Source organism: Haemaphysalis longicornis, unplaced genomic scaffold, assembly GCF_048455015.1.
Source record: "Haemaphysalis longicornis isolate Haplotype H1 unplaced genomic scaffold, Haemaphysalis longicornis Haplotype H1 scaffold_13, whole genome shotgun sequence".
Lineage (NCBI taxonomy): Eukaryota > Metazoa > Arthropoda > Arachnida > Ixodida > Ixodidae > Haemaphysalis > Haemaphysalis longicornis.
In genome coordinates, this window is record NW_027526233.1 from 35,026,244 (window position 1) to 35,043,789 (window position 17,546).

Genomic DNA, 17,546 nt, shown 5'->3' on the forward strand with positions numbered 1-17,546 from the left:
TTTTTGTATTTTACCTATATATTTTGCACCCATCACTAACTGCACCAATTGACTAAAAACCTCTTCATGTGCGCATATCCAACCTTATTATGAATTCCTTTCTACTTGCACATTTCATAACCTGATCGATTCGCATAAGGTAGTTGGAATTTAATGTTTAATGTTGATGGGGTGGTGAAGATGAAACACAAGTGCACAATTGTGTCCCATCTTCACAATCCTTGTCCCTTAGCTGCACCCGAACCATCAAAATATTGAGTGTAACTTTGTTTAGAGGCACTTTTTTCATCATTTACATCTCTCTATGGCTTGTTGTTTCATCCTCAAGTGACATCACTGTTATGTCATAAATTGGCACTTCAGTGTCAGTCAACTCTAAAGGGCAGCTCCAGAAATTTTATCATGTTCGCAATACTGAGTAAAAATTGCATATGCTCACCATGCTGTTGCTCAACGCAATGAATGGTGCGTACATAAACTTTTTACACTCCTTCGTATAAATCTCAAAATTTAGCTCCATCCAACCGCACCACACAGCCAGTGAAGCAAATCCTGGTGGTGTAAGTCCTTTTTCCACTATGTCATACTGTTAATGTCACAACACATTGCCTGCGGCCACATCTAGTTTGTTTAGTGACATTTTATTATTTCGTCCCAGATCAAGCTGACACGGGCTGCTTGCTCTGTGGTGGGTGGTAGTTGATTTGCAACTACGCTACTTGAGCTTTGTCAAGATTACCAGTCTGCTGCTGTCTCTTTCTGATGTGCGCCAAGCTTCGGATCATTCTGGCAAAAGCTGTCCAGCACGAAAGCTGGCTTCCAAGAAACCGGAGCTAGGCTTATTCGAAATGGTACTCTAATGAGGCTGTGTACCACAGGAGCTCAGAAAGAAAGCCGACACACAACAAATGTACCCGACTGCCTTGCAAACCAGTAAATGGCAATTGGAAAAGTCAGCTTGAACACATTTAGCATTTTCATAATGTATGTAGCACATTTGACGGAAACAAAATTCAAAATTGCGTAGGTTTTCATCCAGTCAAGCAGCGTGCAACTGCTGACAAGATTACCACATGCAGCAGTCTTGGCATAAGCTGTAAACTTGCTAATTTCCCATTTCAAAAGCACGAAACATACTGTAGAATTTAAGACAATTATCTAAGTACTGCAGCTACCAACCACATGTACAGTGCTTGTCATGTATCATTCCCGTTCAAGTGATTACTATTATTATTGTATTAGCAGTTGATGAACAACATTGCATAATTTTCACAGAGTGCTGTATTTATTTCTGCATTGCCCTGTCAGCAGAGTGAGCATAGGGGAGCACAGAACCACAGGGTGCAGATAGTGCATGGAGCGAGCTGCCCTCACAATGCTGGCCCCATAGCAACAGCGCCGACATATGAAAGCGCGGCATGCATGCTGCTTGTGCCTTGACGGTTCTTGCGGCACCCACAATCGCTTGTGAGCATTATGGAATCGAGCCTGGAGCGAGTGCAGGGTGGCAAAGGTGGAAGAAGTGGAAAGTTTGACTAAATGCTGATACTGATGGGTAACAGAAGAAGGGACAAGCAGCCAAAGCCACAGTTAAAATAAGCAAACCTGACCTCTCCGACATGTAGTGTTCTGTTTGGTGTACGAAAGCTGAAACAAAATGTGTGCATTGGGCTAACATCAAGAGGGAAAAGATGGTCACACTGCCCTAGACAATCAATGAATTTTAAATTTATTTACACAAATTCATCACTTCAAAAACGTGTACACAAGCACAATACAAAAAACATGCCCAATGTGACTTTTTGTCTAGTCCATCACAAACCATCCACAGTACGAGCAGGTGGCTTGCCGTTACACTATCCCTTCAAGAGCCCATGCAGACCAAAGATAAATTTTGTTTATTCATATGGCTGTATTGACCAATATGACATTAATGCAAACTCTTAACAAATCATCAAGACATTAAAGAATACAGGTGAAGTAGTGGCAACTTACCACGCCCTTGTTGGGACTTATTACACTGCGAAGATTTCTTTTGACACTTGGCAGCCATAGACCAAAGCCACTCACAAAAAATATGACTAGGCAACTGCAGCAGTGCAATCGCCTTCCTTTTGATCTGATCACTTAAATGCAAATGTGCAATTATTGCTAAATTGTGTGTTCAGTGTCATGTTTTAATGCTAAACACTGCTGGTGCCATGCAGCGCAAGACTTGGGAGTTTTTTAGTATTACTGCCTGCCTTATTCGGTAAAGGACACATCCTTTGGAGATGGAATCAACTTGAGTGTGGTGTCAAAGATGACTTCTTTGAAATTAAAGTTTTACTCGCTCTTCATGGCCCTTTAAAAATCTTCCAAGGCAGAAGTACTCTAGCACCATATCTCTCCAACAAACTGATTGACACAATCCCCATGTGCACAATCAAGCAGTCACACAATTAAAACAAACATGTTTAGTGCAGTCTGTTTACCTCAAAAAACAAACTGACTTTTCACACTCAATAGTGTAGGCAAGGCATTCACTTGCCCAACGACAGGTGCTTCTCATAGCTATGAGTTATGTGTGAAAGGAGATAGATGAGAAAAAGAAAGTCGCAAAAAGTCTTGTCACCATCTAAAAGCACAAAAAACTCTAAACTTGCCCTCATGTAGCGGAGCGTGTAGTTTACCTGTAAGCAAACAATGCTTGCTGGCTTTGTTTATCAGCACTGAGCAGACCCCGAATGGAGGGCTGTTGATGGCACAGTCTACTGCACCCCTTAAAAGCTGGGATTGGCAATGCATGACTAACGTTGACCACTATGCGGTTTCAGCTCATGCGTTTCTTTTTGTTCTCTTTCAAAACAATTTTTTTCATCTTTTATCTAAACATTTCCAAGTTCTCACTGTTGCAAATCAAGCAAAAACTCAATGTTATCAAATGCTCGCTCAAGCTGCTGTTCATGGTACCACATGATGCACAGCAATGAACTGGTCTGGACCTTTAAACCTTGTTTCATCTAGCCGAAAATAACACAAGTCCACTCCCTGAAGCGCTACAACCTCAACAGACATCTAGTGTCCTGAAAACAACATTTTTGAGAACCCTACACTGAATGGACTGAATGCCTCAGTTTTTGTAATTGAGGCTTTGCTTTTGTTGGTGCCATTGGTATACAGCCAAACTGCCTGTCACAACAGCTTACTGAAATAGACTACCGTGCACATATTGCAACTACAACCCAAGTACAAAAGCAGTTAACGTAGTTTCACTAGCCCAAAGCTGGGTTCAAGGTTGCAGATTGGAATCCCTGCTGTTGCACCTTTTATTATTATTATCTAGGCTCCACTTCTGTTCAATATTTCAACTTAATTAAAGATCACCCGCCACAGTGGCTCAGTGGATATGGCGTTGTGCTGCTGATCCCAAAAATGTGGGTTCTATTCTTGGCTGCAGTGGCCACTTCTCTGACGGAGGCAAAAAGCGAAAATGCCCGTAGGCTCGAGCTTTCGGTGCATGTTAAAGACCCCAGGTGGTCAAAACTAATTTGGAGCCCTCCACTACGGTGCGCCTCATCACCTGTGAAGCGTCTGCTCAGTAAACCTCCTCATCAATCAGCTTAATTAAAGATCTAAAAGTGGTTCAAATTACTATGCCTCGCAGCCCAGGTGACCTTTGGAACCTAAAACACAAAAATGAATTTGTCACTTCAGTTCACGAGTTTCTTGAATGAAGGATTGGGAAGCAGGCGTAGGCATTACCACTTGGGAAGAGACAGCACTTGGCCTTGATGTCGTCAAGTTCGCAGACAAAATTGTTGAGGGACAGTCGGCTCACCATTGCCACATCAAGCAAACTTGACCTGCATGGATAAGTGTACAGGTCTTCCACGGAGCGAAAACGCTTCCCCACAATGCGCACTTTCCCGTCACAGCTCAGTATGTTCTCAACAATCGCAAACTTGCCAGTGTGGAGAAGGATGCAATTGTCCGGTTCAGTTGTCTTCAAGGTGCACCCATTGTACACTACATCTCCAAACTGCCTTGCATTATTGACCCCTGCTGGAATGGGGCCTCGAACGTGTTCATGGGAAAGTGACCGTACATCCTCTGCTTCGCTGGTTACAGAATTATTCTCCATTATTCGCTTGAAAACTTGAACTAATGGCCTGTTCCCAGAGCGGACAGCCCTTTTCAAGCTTCCCAGATAGTTTTCAAATGGGAAGCCTGAGAAGCAGTCCAAAGGACCAAATGTTCGAGCATCTTGTGCGAGATGAATAAGTCCGTGCACATTGTACACCAAAACAGTCTCACCATAAAGTTTCTCTGATCGCGCCTTTTCCACGAAGAACTTAAGCAGTTCTTCAGCATACGAAACCAGCTTGTTGGAGGAGTCTTTTGCACACAAGATTCGGATCGCGACATGGAGGACTAGGAAGTGCTCATAAGATTCCTCAGTAAGCATTCTCTTTAGCACGCAGGGGCAGATGTAAAGCAAAAACAGCCTGGCTTCCGTTGCCTTCCACCTCTCCCCATCTTTCATTGGCCGAAGCTTTCTGCTGAAATCGCAAGGCGTATACGGGTGCAGCAAAGAGATCCTTTCGTTGATAACAGCCAGCTGGGCATCCGATCGGCGGACAGTGTACGGCCCCTCAGCCCAGTACTTCACAAACTTTCGAACGACACCAAGCAGCACCAGGTGCATGTAATCTATCGGAAACTGCGTGACCATTTTCAAACCAAGCTGCTGCATTGGAGAAACTCCAGTGTGATGCTCCTCTTGCAGTTGTGCATTGAATGATGCATCAGTCCGGAGAGGTGCGTTCGAATCGGGAAAAGTCATTCTGCCCAGCCACTTTCCTGTCTGAGTGCACTTGTCACACCCGTAGTACGACGTGTGACCCTTGGCACACTGCACAAATACCCTTGCAGGATAATCACACACTACAGCCCGTATAATCACTTGGCACCGCTTTCCAGATCACACAACACCCTCTCGTTGAACTTCACACATTTCTTTTATGAACTCATCGAGGTAGTCATCCAGGCTGGCAGGCTTCTTTACACCACAGAAAATTCCAATGGGGAAAGGTCCACTATCTCTGGTTTCTTCGACCATTGCCAGTATTGGCCACAGATAGCGGCTAGAGTTCTTGAACAGTGGCAGGCCATCGATGTTCAAAGTTAAATGAAGCTGTTGCAAGTCAGCCACACGCAAACCCGAAGACAGGCATTTGGCAAGTCCTGCCTTCAGTCCAAAGTGGACATATTCTCCATTCGAAAGGCGGCGAATAGGAGATTCCCTTGGTGTCGCTAACAGCGTTCTGGCATCACAGGGGAGGTCCGGTTTCAGCTCTTTAAGAATCCGCAGCAAGTCGTTCAGGGCGGCATGAGAAATGTTGTGGGAGCCAGCCCAATCACGTAGCTTGTCTAATAGACTGGTCTCGGAAGCGACAGATGAACTAGCTTGCTCTTCAAAAGTGCCATCGTCCTCAGAAGTGTCCCCACGTCCTTCGTCAGAGCAATCACCTTCAGACAAAACCCACGATGTTGAGAGCAAACTTCCTCCCGGCGGCTGTGGCTCCCAGGATCATCGCAGTCAGAGCTAAGGGTAGGCTTGTATCTGAAGTAGGGGACTTGAGCATCTCTTAGCTGACTTGCGGCGCGAGCTTTGACCCACCGAAGTTCCCGCCGCCTTGCGTTGCGATCAGCGGCGGCTCGCAACATCGCAGCTGGCAGAGAAACTCGCGGATGTTGACGGTTATGCCACAGATAAAGAAGTGATGCCAGCCGGAGCGACGATTTGTTTTCCGACTCTACCTGTTGCCGCAACAACGCGATAACGAAGCACACAGCCAAGAAAACTGAGTGGAAATTGCTTACCGTTGCCTGAAATTTGCGCGCGCTATTACCACAATGGCTCAAAAAAAAAACCGCCAAAGAAATACATCCTGATTGGTTACCCTTCGTGACGTTGAAATGCAAAAAATGCAAACACAAACAAAACACGCTTTCGTGACGGAGAGAGAGGGATAGCGGGCGTCGTCTATTTAGAACAGCGGTGATGCGACTCGTTCGAGCTTCCAACAAATACTTGCTCACAGAGATTAAAAAAATATTACGCCAGCGCCCCAAGAACTGGTACAAATAAATGTACAGCCCATATATGCTACTAAATTACCCAGATATATGAATGTAGCAGAGGATGAGCCGAAAAATAACGACATGAAGCCGACTGTTTTCAACATATTATTGCAGCAACAATACTCACGCTTACATTCACAGCGTAGCACTCGCACTACTACACACTGGTTGTTTCTCTTCATCAACGCCGAAGGTTCTGTCTCCGTTGAACAGATAGGCACAAAACAGCTGGCAAATCGATCGATCTCTCGCCATTCATTTTCATATCCACGAAAATTGCTTGCTTCTACGACGAAACACGTTTCTACGCACTGAAGATTTCCACATTGTCCTTTGAGTTGACCACATAGGCACGCTGACTACAAACTGCGGTGCAGGGCAACTACTTATAAAACACTGGGCTACATAGACATTACACAAGATGTACACATACGAAAACGCAACTAAGCGCAAGTTGCGCTTTCGTGTCTGTGCATCTTGTGTTGCGCCGTCCTTCGTCTTCGTCAATGTCAATTTAGCGCAGTGTTTTATGAGTAGTAATATACAAACTAGCCCAGAAGCAAGCTCTCATTGCAGGGCAACGTCAGTTTGAAAGAACGGGCCGGGCGCCATTGCAACACGCCGGATGTAAACAAACTGATGCTGTCGGCGCTTTTGCTACTTGCTACTTTCGGTTTCGGTCGCAAAGTGACGTCAACGATTCGCATTTCCCCATGACAATAAGTTCTTTTTAAGCCTTTCACTGAATATTTTGTTTTTTAGTATTGTGTTGTGTTGAAACATTTTCGCAATGGTTTTTGTTTTTTGGCAGTTGCGGATACCACGGCCGCGGTTGTTCCGCGGCCTTTGAATGAAAGGTACACTGTGCCTGACCTCAGATAGAATCCCGAAAGCCGTGCAACAGCACTGGCACTGCACAGCGTTAAAAATATGCGAAAAGAAATGTGTCAGCATGTCCTACAATAACGTCAAGCCAGATACGCAATCATGTAATGAGTGCGAAAGCATATGTATGTGTCGGTAGTGACGTTGTTCGGTGATTAAAGTCGTGCTTGCGGCTGATGTACGTCATCGCGCGAAGCGCGAGATTTAATTGGGACTGTATACGTTCTACTGAAGTGTTTGTTTACCCCGAAGCTTTCTTTAGTCATGGGTGCTGTACACCATTTATTTTGTTTTGCTAACAGTACTCAATTCTAGCCAAGCTGGAAATACTCAACAAACCTGGCATTATAAGCGCTTCCTACAGGGAACTTCTAATTAGTCGGACGCTAACATCAATGCGCTAGAGGACCTCGCTCGCGACAGGCTCGATCCTATTGAGTGCAGATACTATAGTTCCCTCACCCCAGCTTAAATTATCCAAGCTCTGAAAGAACACCTGCAACGGGCAAAAAAATAAACCCCATCGGCCCCATGCACAGTTTAATGGGTCTCCCATTAAACTGCTATCCAGCTGTCGACCTGAGGAACGGCTCCTGCTTCTGAACAGTTTGCTCCTGGATTGAGGAGCCACGCTCACATTATATGTGTAATAAAGTTCTTTCTCTCTCTCTCTCTCTCTCTCTCTCTCTCTCTCTGTCTCATATATATATATATATATATATATATATATATATATATATGTATATAGAATCTATCTATCTATCTATGATCTGTCTCCGTTCTTGTCACAGCTCTCAATGGAAGGCGGGCTGAACAGCAAAAACACCCCCCACAGTTAAAAGACAGCCAAACAACCATGAAGCAGTGGTTTTTCTATTGGCATATCCGTGGGCCTTGTCACGTGCATAGGACGCACATGGGCTTATTGTACGTTTGCCCTGCAGTTGGGTTCTGGACAGCCGATGGAGTTTCCAGAAATGATCGCAATTCACGTTGTTAGACGATGGCTTCAGACACTAAAAATCGGGAAAGAATCCATGGTGAGGCCTAAACGCGCCGACGATGACATCGCCACCACCAAGTTGTTAAGGCCACTATAGGCCACTTTTTCCCCAGGTGTGTGCCAGTTCCATATGCAGGATTAGGAAACAAGTGACTGCAGTTAGCGGCAGTTTTTACTTTAACGTACCTAACGCGTTCGCCGTTTTCCCACTGCTGGCTCCCATTTAATATTTCGTGTGTCTGTATTAACATTCACATGTCTACGTGAGTCTTGGACGCTTATAGTGGGGCTGCTTGTAAAGAAATAAACTAAACAATATCTTACTACCGAGTTCTATTTTTGGTAACTCGATCAGATATCGCTCGTGCCGGGCGGTAAGACTCTAGTCCTTTCCTTTAGCGCAATTTTTATAATACATAGAATGATGTGGCTGTTATAATTTTTGTTCATTCGATAAGTTGTTTTGAGGTTACCAGAATTTTACTTGACATCGCGCTGAGAACACATTGTGGGTTGATTCCCCTAAGCAAGTGTAATAAAGGGCGGTGGATACTCTTGCATGTGCCCCGTGATGTAGGCAATGAGAGCGGTTAAAACTTGAAGACAGAGATGAAAAGTGATAGCTTCTATATCGCAGAAAGTGAAAAAAAATGATTAGTTGCTTCCAGGTTAGAGCCTTGGCAGTGTGAAGCGACTACTTGGTCTACGTATGCGGACTACCTACACACGAGTTCTGCAATCATGCCTTACATTGAGACCTGGTATTTTCTTGTTTTAACAACGTGAGCGTTCAAAAATGGTATGTTTAAAATCCGGAGATGAAAATTGTACCATTCTTAACCTCAGGGTGTAGAAAACACCGAAACCCAGTAGCCCTCGTGAGAACGAATCAATCAAAAAGCAAGGAATTAGAGCTCGAACTTTTGCAGATACATTTCGGCTTCTTCAATCTCTATCCCAATCTTCCCCTCATCAATTACTTGAGTCATCTGCAATCCACTTGTGAGCAGACCCGCCAGTACGCAATTTTGTGTGATATGAGTAACAGGCATTTTCAAGCTTAGGTATCCCCCAAAAGAATAAATCCTCGAAAAAAACCGTAACTATCGCGCAGAACCTGGCAAGCAAACAAATAAAGGAACGTTTTGTCAAGACCCAGGGTGCGCTGAAAACACCCTTTAGTTTATTTGGCTGCACCACGGACAGCAGTACTTACTTATTTTAGGTGCTATATGCAATTGTCGATCGAAGCGCCCTTTCATTGGCAGTAGACGGACAGATATGCTTTACGCTACCACCGAATAAAGCGCCCTCTCACTTGTGGTGAACCAGCGGAGCCCGGCTGATAAGGAGGAGTCGAACGGAATAACTGTACATGTTATGACTCACGATCCCTGCGCGGGCTGTCGTTGGCGGGAGTCGGGAGTGGCGGGATTGTCCATTTTGGCAGCGGCCACCTCCATTGTGCAACTGTGAAGAGAAGGTGTTGCGGCCTCGACATCCTAGGAAACTTTGCAGTTCCAGATGGCCAAGCCGTGAGTATTTGCAGTTCTTTTCGCACCGTCTGCCTTGCTACGCTAATTACGAAACCATGGGCCTAATTATGTTTGACGGCGCCCTCATTTTCTCTTACGTGTTATTGGCGTGACAAGTGGGTCATTTTATCTTTACGTGGTACTAGTGTGAGAAATACGTGTTTTCCTTCGTTCAGGAGTCCTAGCATGCGAGGGCAAAGAGGAAACAAAGAATGCAGCTGTCCCTATCAAGCTACTGCACTCTGTACGTGTTTACTTTCTGTACTCGCATGCTAGGGTCCGGTGGCGTTCCTCAGGGGATTAGCAATGACTCCCTCGTTGTGCCGGCGAGCGCGCGCGGACAACTGCGGGGCGTCGAGGCCAGGACACTGGGATGTTGTCCGCGCCAGAACTACGCTAGGCGTTCGGCTGTGGCCTTGTGTATGCGCCGCCCGCCTGGCGAAATGGTTTGACCACTCCGCGCGGTCAGCGACTCTATGTCTATGAGTGCATGAGAGTGAGTGCTGTGTGACGTGACTGCGGGTGGGGACATGTGTGGGATTGAATTGGTTCATGTGGCCAATCAATGGCTCATATCAATTATTTTGAAAGGGGTCATCGCTCCTTATTTTTATTGTTACAGTTCCTTTAGGTACATATGTATATATATTTGCTGTGTTGCTGCCATTTCTTTATGAATCTGCCTCACTTCTACGCCTGTACCATCAACCATCACCTGCTGTGGAATTTCTGTACTTGCTCTCCCCTTATGTAATAACCCCGCAAGGGGCCCACTAAAGTATAATAAATGATGATAATGATGGTGATGATTGAAGGAAAACACTCATTTCTCACATCCGCACCACGCAAGGTTAAAATGGTAATTAGATCTCATGTATGCATTACGGTTTTCAGTGGGTCTTTTAACTGAACAGAATGTAGTTTTTCTGCAGTTCTATTGTTAGGCTTTTTCAAAAAGGCCGTGAAGACAAAATACGATGTACATTGTTCATTCATAAGAACCATAGCTCTTTCTAATTCTTTCAGCGCCATTCCAGCCTCGAAAGATGCTTTGCAACAAAAAGAAAAACGCAGCAAATGGTTAATTGATAATGAGGCTTAACGCGCCGATGCAACGCAGGCGATGATGCGCGCCGTATTAAAGGGCTTCGGATTAGTTGTGACCACCTGGGGACCCGTTAAACGGCAGGGAAATATCGAACACACGGGCGTTTTCGCTTTTCGCCTTACAAGAAAAGCGGCTCGCAGCAGGGAATCGAACCCGGGTCCTTGGCCTCAGCAGCACAGCAACACAGCACCTTAGCCACTGAGCCACCATTAAGGGGGGGGGGGCGAGGGGAGGCAAGAAATGTCAGTAAACTCCAATTTAATGCAACAGTGTTTAAAGGGCAGGTGTGACGCAATGGAGGCCAGCTGTACAAACAGTTATCACTGTGTTAATTGCACGTAAGCATGAAAGTGACAGGATCAAACAGTACCAGACACTCCACTACAAGCGCCCCATTATGTATCTTAGCAGTGGCTTTGGTAGGCTACCCTTGATTACACACGCAATGTTATGATATTATAGCGGCGTGGTGAGAAAGGAATTGGGCAGTTCCGACTGTTTCTTCTACTTTCTTTAATATGTACATCATTTGTTTGAATTTTGTGATGAAATTGGTATCGCTGTTATCAGAATAAAACAGTCTTTTCAATGAACCCAACTTGTATTTTGCCTTCACAGCCCCTAGGAGCCTTTTTTTTCGGTATTTGAAGAAAACCGTGACACGTCTTTTTTATGTTGATGTTTTTCTGTACGCATTAAAGCTAATCATTTTTTCTATTCATTAATTTTTCTAGATCAGCACTCTTTTGCTGGGACATAAAAAAATATCAGGCTGACACTACCTATCATCCTGATGTTGGTCACTTTTCAGGTACTGAGGGGGCATCAAAAAGCTCTGATATAGTGTGTGGATCGTTTTTAGTATTTTAAGGCATTGTTAATTCATTTCAGGATGCGAGATTTGGTGTGTGTTTGTTACCATTCGACTGCAGTACCTTTCAAGATTTAGACAAGACTCGTGCATCTTTCCAGGCATAAAGCCACAAAGTTGGCAAAAACTGCAGCCACTGCTTATGCATTTCAATTTTTTTTATTGCGAACTAGAAAGGTTACAAAACAATTGAGTTCACTTTTAGGTTATTCACCTGTACGTGCATAAAAAAAATTGAAAAAAACAAAAAATACACACATACAAGTACATTTGTTCTCATGGGGTAACCCTCTGATGGTTTTGAAATGCAGGTCACAGTAAAAAGCCTAACCCAAATAAATTTTATTCCACAGATTCCATGTAGTCGAATTTTTGAAGGACAAGAGCACGTATGCTGTGCCAGAGTGGTGGTTACAAAGGAATGAAACCGGGATCACTGCTTTTTGGCCACCTTTTTCATCCAAGCAACAAGTCATCCAAGCCATGCGAAGACGTGAGCCAATTACAAGGCACTGGGTTCAGCACGATGTCAAAATATTGCACTCGTACAGTAAGTTACATTTTTCTTTTTTTACGTAGTATTTAAAATATCACAGCACAACCAAGGAGGGACAATTTTATACACGTGAATAACCCTAATGTAGATGCAGGTGGCTTGCATTATACTTGCTCTGAGGAAAATAATACCCCCAAATTCTGGGGTTTTATGCACCGAGGTTGCCCATGGGCAATGAGGCATTTTGCATGCAGATTACTATAAATTTAGACCAACTGAAAAGATTCAACCTGCCCTGAAATCTTATTGCGTCTGCATTTTTGTTTTTGCTTTTTGAAAGAAATCCGATGAGGCAAGGGACAATCTGAAGCTCTTTTTCCCAGCAGGATGCTTTAAGTTGTGAGCTTCCACGGGGGGTAAACATCGTACATGTAAACCGTGTTTCCCCTCATTGTCCCAGAATGCATAAAGTTGCCCTTTGGGTTAATGGCGGTCATTGGCATAAAGTAAATTTCAGTCTTTCAACCATTAGAGCACAAGCATCCTGCTCAGATACTAATATGTGCTACACGGAAAACGGCCACTCAAGTTTCGTGCTGCCACGAGAGATGTCATACGTTCTTTTCTTACTTCGACTCGGTTGCATAATAGCTTTTCTACTAACTCTAAAATCAACAAGCTTAAAGGCAACACTTTTTTTCTTGTTGGCCTCCCAAGAAGCTCTTAAAAATTTTCTGAAAAAATGTATATCTTTTAAGAGCTATGCCTTTGTATTATCAGAATGACTTCAGACAGCCTTAAAAAAGCAATGTAGGAGTTTATTGCAGCCACATACGACATTTAAGCTTCTTAATTAGCCATGGCAAGTAAACTTGGAACACGTCACGGTACATGATGGCATGCTTGCGCTGAAAGGTGGCTCACAAGGACCTTAGCTTAGGTACGGGTTAATTGGCGTATTCATACCTATAAGGAAGGGAAGCTTAAAAGTGTTGCCTTTAAGGGCGTCAGAGAAGGAGACACAATCTCCCCCATGTTATTCACAGCATGTTTACAAGAAGTATTCAGAACGTTAGATTGGGAACAGCTGGGTGTGAGGGTTAATGGAGAATACCTCACTAACCTCAGATTTGCTGATGACGTTGCCTTGCTAAGTAACCCGGGGGACGAATTGCAAAGCATGCTTTCCGCACTGGACGAACAAAGTAGAACCCTGGGCCTGAGAGTTAATATGCAGAAAACAAAAGTAATGATTAATAACATCGGGACAACACACCGGTTTGAGATAGGTGGCGAGGCAGTGGAAGTCGTAAGCGAATATATCTACTTAGGCCAAGTTGTGACCCGGGATCCAAACCATAAGGCAGAGATAATTAAAAGGATCAGAATGGGGTGGGGTGCATATGGCAGACATTCTCAGATAATGAATAGCAGCCTACCATTGTCGCTGAAGAAGAAAGTGTATGACGGCTGCATCTTACCGGTACTCACCTACGGGGCAGAAACTTCGAGGCTCACTACGAGGGTTCAACTTAAATTGAGAACGACTCAGCGGGCAATGGAGCGGAAGATGATAGGTGTAACATTAACGGACAAGAAGAAAGCGTAGTGGGTCAGGGAACAAATACGTGTGAACGACATATTAAGTAGTAGAAATTAAGAAGTGAATGCGGGAGGGGCATTTAATGCAAAGGCAAGATAACCGTTGGTTATTAAGGGTAACAGAGTGGATCCCTAGAAAAGGCAAGTGTCGAAGGGGGTGGCAGAAAGTTAGAGGGGCAGATGAGATCAAGAAGTTTGCGGAGATAAATTGGTAGCAGTTAGCCCAGGACCGGGGTAATTGGAGATTAATGGGAGAGGCCTTTGCCCTGCAGTGGGTGTAGATAGGCTGGTGATGATGATCATGATGATATAAGTATGGATCTTATGGTCCTACTATCTACCATCACCTCTGTCTGCTGCTGCACGACAAAGCTACCTATGTTATGCGGGTTGATTTTTGTTATGTGTTCTCTGTAATTGTCTTGTTGGTGTGCTTAATTCTTGTTTCATGTTTTGTAGTGTGTCAACACCCTGTGGCGACTGTTAGAAATTCATGGCAGTTCACTGCTGCATCCAGCATGCAAGTGACGAGAGTTTATCAAAGCAAAGGGCAGTACAGTGGCCTAGTGTCATTTTAGTGTGCCTAATAAAAGTGCTTGATGGTGGAGCAACTGGATGTTGAAGTTGCCATGGAGCCACCCACAGAAGAAATAGGTAGCTTCACGGATGTTATGAAGTACACGCAAGGTTGCAGGATAAGGTAGCAGTCACATCTGAGGATATCTGTTGCAGAGTACCTGGGTTCATGGGCTGAGTACTATGAAAATAACCTACAGCTTATAGAGCACTGTCAAGTACCGAGTATAACTTGCCGAGTACTATGAAAAGAACTTACATTCGGGGAAAGTGTGGCAGCTCTGATGGGTGACGTCAGTAGATGAGAATTCGAGTGGTGAATGAGGACCAGAAAAAAGATTTTGGCGAAATTTTCTGTAAGGTGTTTTTTGTCATATTTTTTTCACTTCAAGTTAGGCGATTGACCTGTATAGAGGATTGGTGGTAATACATTTTTGTCGCTTGAATTTTAATGCCTTTGAAAGCATCTAACCAGGAAAACCATTATTTATACAAAGGGGAATGCTAGAAGGAAGGTAGGCAATGCGGTGTGTAAGAAAATTCGTGTGCAACTGCTGACAACAAAAGTCTAATCACTCACCACATTCCGTATAAGGGCCCAGTTTTTGTCTGTACAGGTACTCTACAACAAGCACTCGATAAGCTGAAGGACGCCGAGCTCACGTCGAACCTAGACTCGGATGACGAGGAAGAGCCCGTCAGGAAGCGCCCCAGGGGGTCCCGGGTGTACACCCGTGGGGGGCCTCCACACGGAGTACAGCAACGTTCTTCTGTTGGTAGGCCATGCATTGCGTAACTAAAGAGATGTGTCTGGCATTGCAGAGCCTTCGATTGAATGCCATTAGCATTCGTAGCCCTTCCCTGAGATTTTCGTTGGTGTGTATTTGCGTAACTATTTATCTGAGGTAGGGCTCAATTTGATATCTGATATGAAGAGAGTGGAGCGAGGATAGGGTGTTACTGCAAAAGCAGTGAAAATGACAAACAAGGGGACCATTTCGGTCTGGGGCAACAGTCTGAAGGCACAATTCAGACTTCAGATGAGGGAGCCTGGAGTGAGTAAATAGATGGTTGGAGGGAGGGGAAGGTGGGTGGGAACTTCAGCTTTTAATGAACAGGAGGGAAAGGGTGAAATGAATTTTGGTTATTGAGAAAGAAACATTTAGGAGGTGCGACATCGCTGCCTCCCACATGTATTCTCAGAAGCACAGCAGTGGCATTTTAGCAGAAGAAACAGTTCACATTACACTGCAGTATGTCATGTTTCATCACTGCGTGTAATGTGGGCAGAAATAATTTCTATTCAGGATATGCCTTTCCATTATTTGTATACTCAGCACATTTCACTAAGCAAGATCTATAAACACTCCTCTGAGGTGCCAAATTATTTCCATCTAATTAGGGCAATCCAGACTGAGCAGATTTTGTAGATTTTTTTTTTATTTTGATGTTGAACGCAGCATTATTGGTTATGTTCCTCAGAAAGCAAGAAAACAAGAACAGAAACAAACCAAGAATAGAATGAGCACTACACAGGTGCTCTTGTGCCTCTTGGGGTCAAAGAGTATTCCTCCCCATTAGCATGCCAAAACAAAACCTGTACCACAAAAACCTCGAGGCCATGCCATGAGCACGTGCACAGCCACTTGCTGATCATTTGACCACTACTGGCTGGCCTGATGGCAAGCATGGAGAAGGAACGGGATGTAGAAAGTACGGAACAAGCAGCCCTGTTACATTGCAGCTTTGCTAGCCATCTTCTCGTGTAGTGCAGGCTGGGGTTCAATTATTTTACTGGGAGAAATTGCAGAAAAGTTATTTTACGTGCATTTTTTATAGAAGGACAACCAACAGAACTCTTTTTAAACCAGAAGGCTCATTGTTTTACTGTACTTTATTTTCAGGTTTATCCTAGTTGTGAACAAATAGCTGAAGCTAACGGCACAAGAGCAACAAAAACAGGGTCATGGCTTAAAAACTGGTAGTTGTATGCAAGTTGCAAAAATTATTGCTGCATATTTATGAGAATTAAGGTGTGGTCACACCATGAGCTGATTTGGTTGGCCGACACCATGTCAACAAGCTGTTGGTGGCCATGTCGCACCATGCTAAAGCTGATTGTTGGCCAACAGCCTGTGTCAAGACCTGACAGAAGCGCACGACCAAAGCATCGCAAGCCAAAACACAGTTTGCATTAGTGCACTGGTGGAGTTGTTCGAGCTTACTGGACCTTGCTAAGTTTGTTGAACTGTAGAAAGTAACAAAATAGAGTCACATGTTGTCACGGTGCTACTCTATCAATTCCTGACGACCTGTCGGCTGACTGGTTGGCTAATTGATTTTGACCGTGTCTTGCAGTCAGCAAGCACTACGTGGACTTCCGATTGGCCGATGTGTTTGTGTTGCTGTCTGCATATTGGGGCAATGTCGTCTGCCAACTTGGAAGTCAACCAACAAGTCTGACTCGCCGGCATCGTATCAGCCTAGTGTGACAGCGCCTCGAAAAGGTCTAATTACACTATATTGGTAAATGTGGGAGGATGCTGGTCATGAAATTTTGTTTCTGGCACAATTGAAAATGTATTGTAACTAAAGCCAGACAAACGTATTACTTGGTACTGCCACGCTTACTCTGAAAGATTTGACTGCTGATTTTAAAGGCAATCGTGAAATAAAATTTAAACACGCTGTTTAAAAATCTCCGCTTAGATTCTCTATTAAAACAAGAAATTCCTGACCCCCCCACCCACCAAGCCTCTGGAAGCGTATAGCATTCTGGGCTGCTGATATCCACTGTGTTACCCAAACAGCACACCCTTCCCAGTCACCCTGTGGAGCACATGCTGTCCTTATAATGATGGTTTTGGCCTTGGTTTATTTGTCGGCTACTTATATGACCCCATCATCGTGCACTAAATGGCTTGTGGATAAAAATATTCCCTCTCTCGCACTCTATGGATAAAATATGCAAAGAGAAGGGTACGAGCCCTGCCTCCTATAGCCGGTTAAAGTTGATGCTTGGACGAGTTGGTGCTCCATAATCTTGAATTCACAGCGCAAACACAAAGGGAGGGCACGACACACAGGCGCTGACTAACAACTGAAGTTTATTGCTGTGACGTCTGGCATATAAATACAGCAGAAATCAAGGCAACAAATAAATCGACACATAACATTTGAAAATAAAATATAACAATTCCGCCACGACATCACTACCACCACGTGCTTGCAAACCGTCTAGATAGTCGATTTCTTTTATGATAGCGCGACAGAAGGGACGCTTACACACTTTTCTTCTCTTTTTGCTATCTTATGAGCCTCAATAATTTCCCTTGTCAGTTTAT

The 17,546-nt window shown here is 44.2% G+C and overlaps 1 pseudogene; it reads right to left on the minus strand.

Annotated features, from left to right (window-relative positions):
• Positions 1 to 3,670: 3,670 nt before the first annotated feature.
• On the minus strand, positions 3,671 to 14,991 carry LOC144163777 (uncharacterized; annotated as a pseudogene).
• Between the last annotated feature and the right edge of the window lie 2,555 nt (positions 14,992 to 17,546).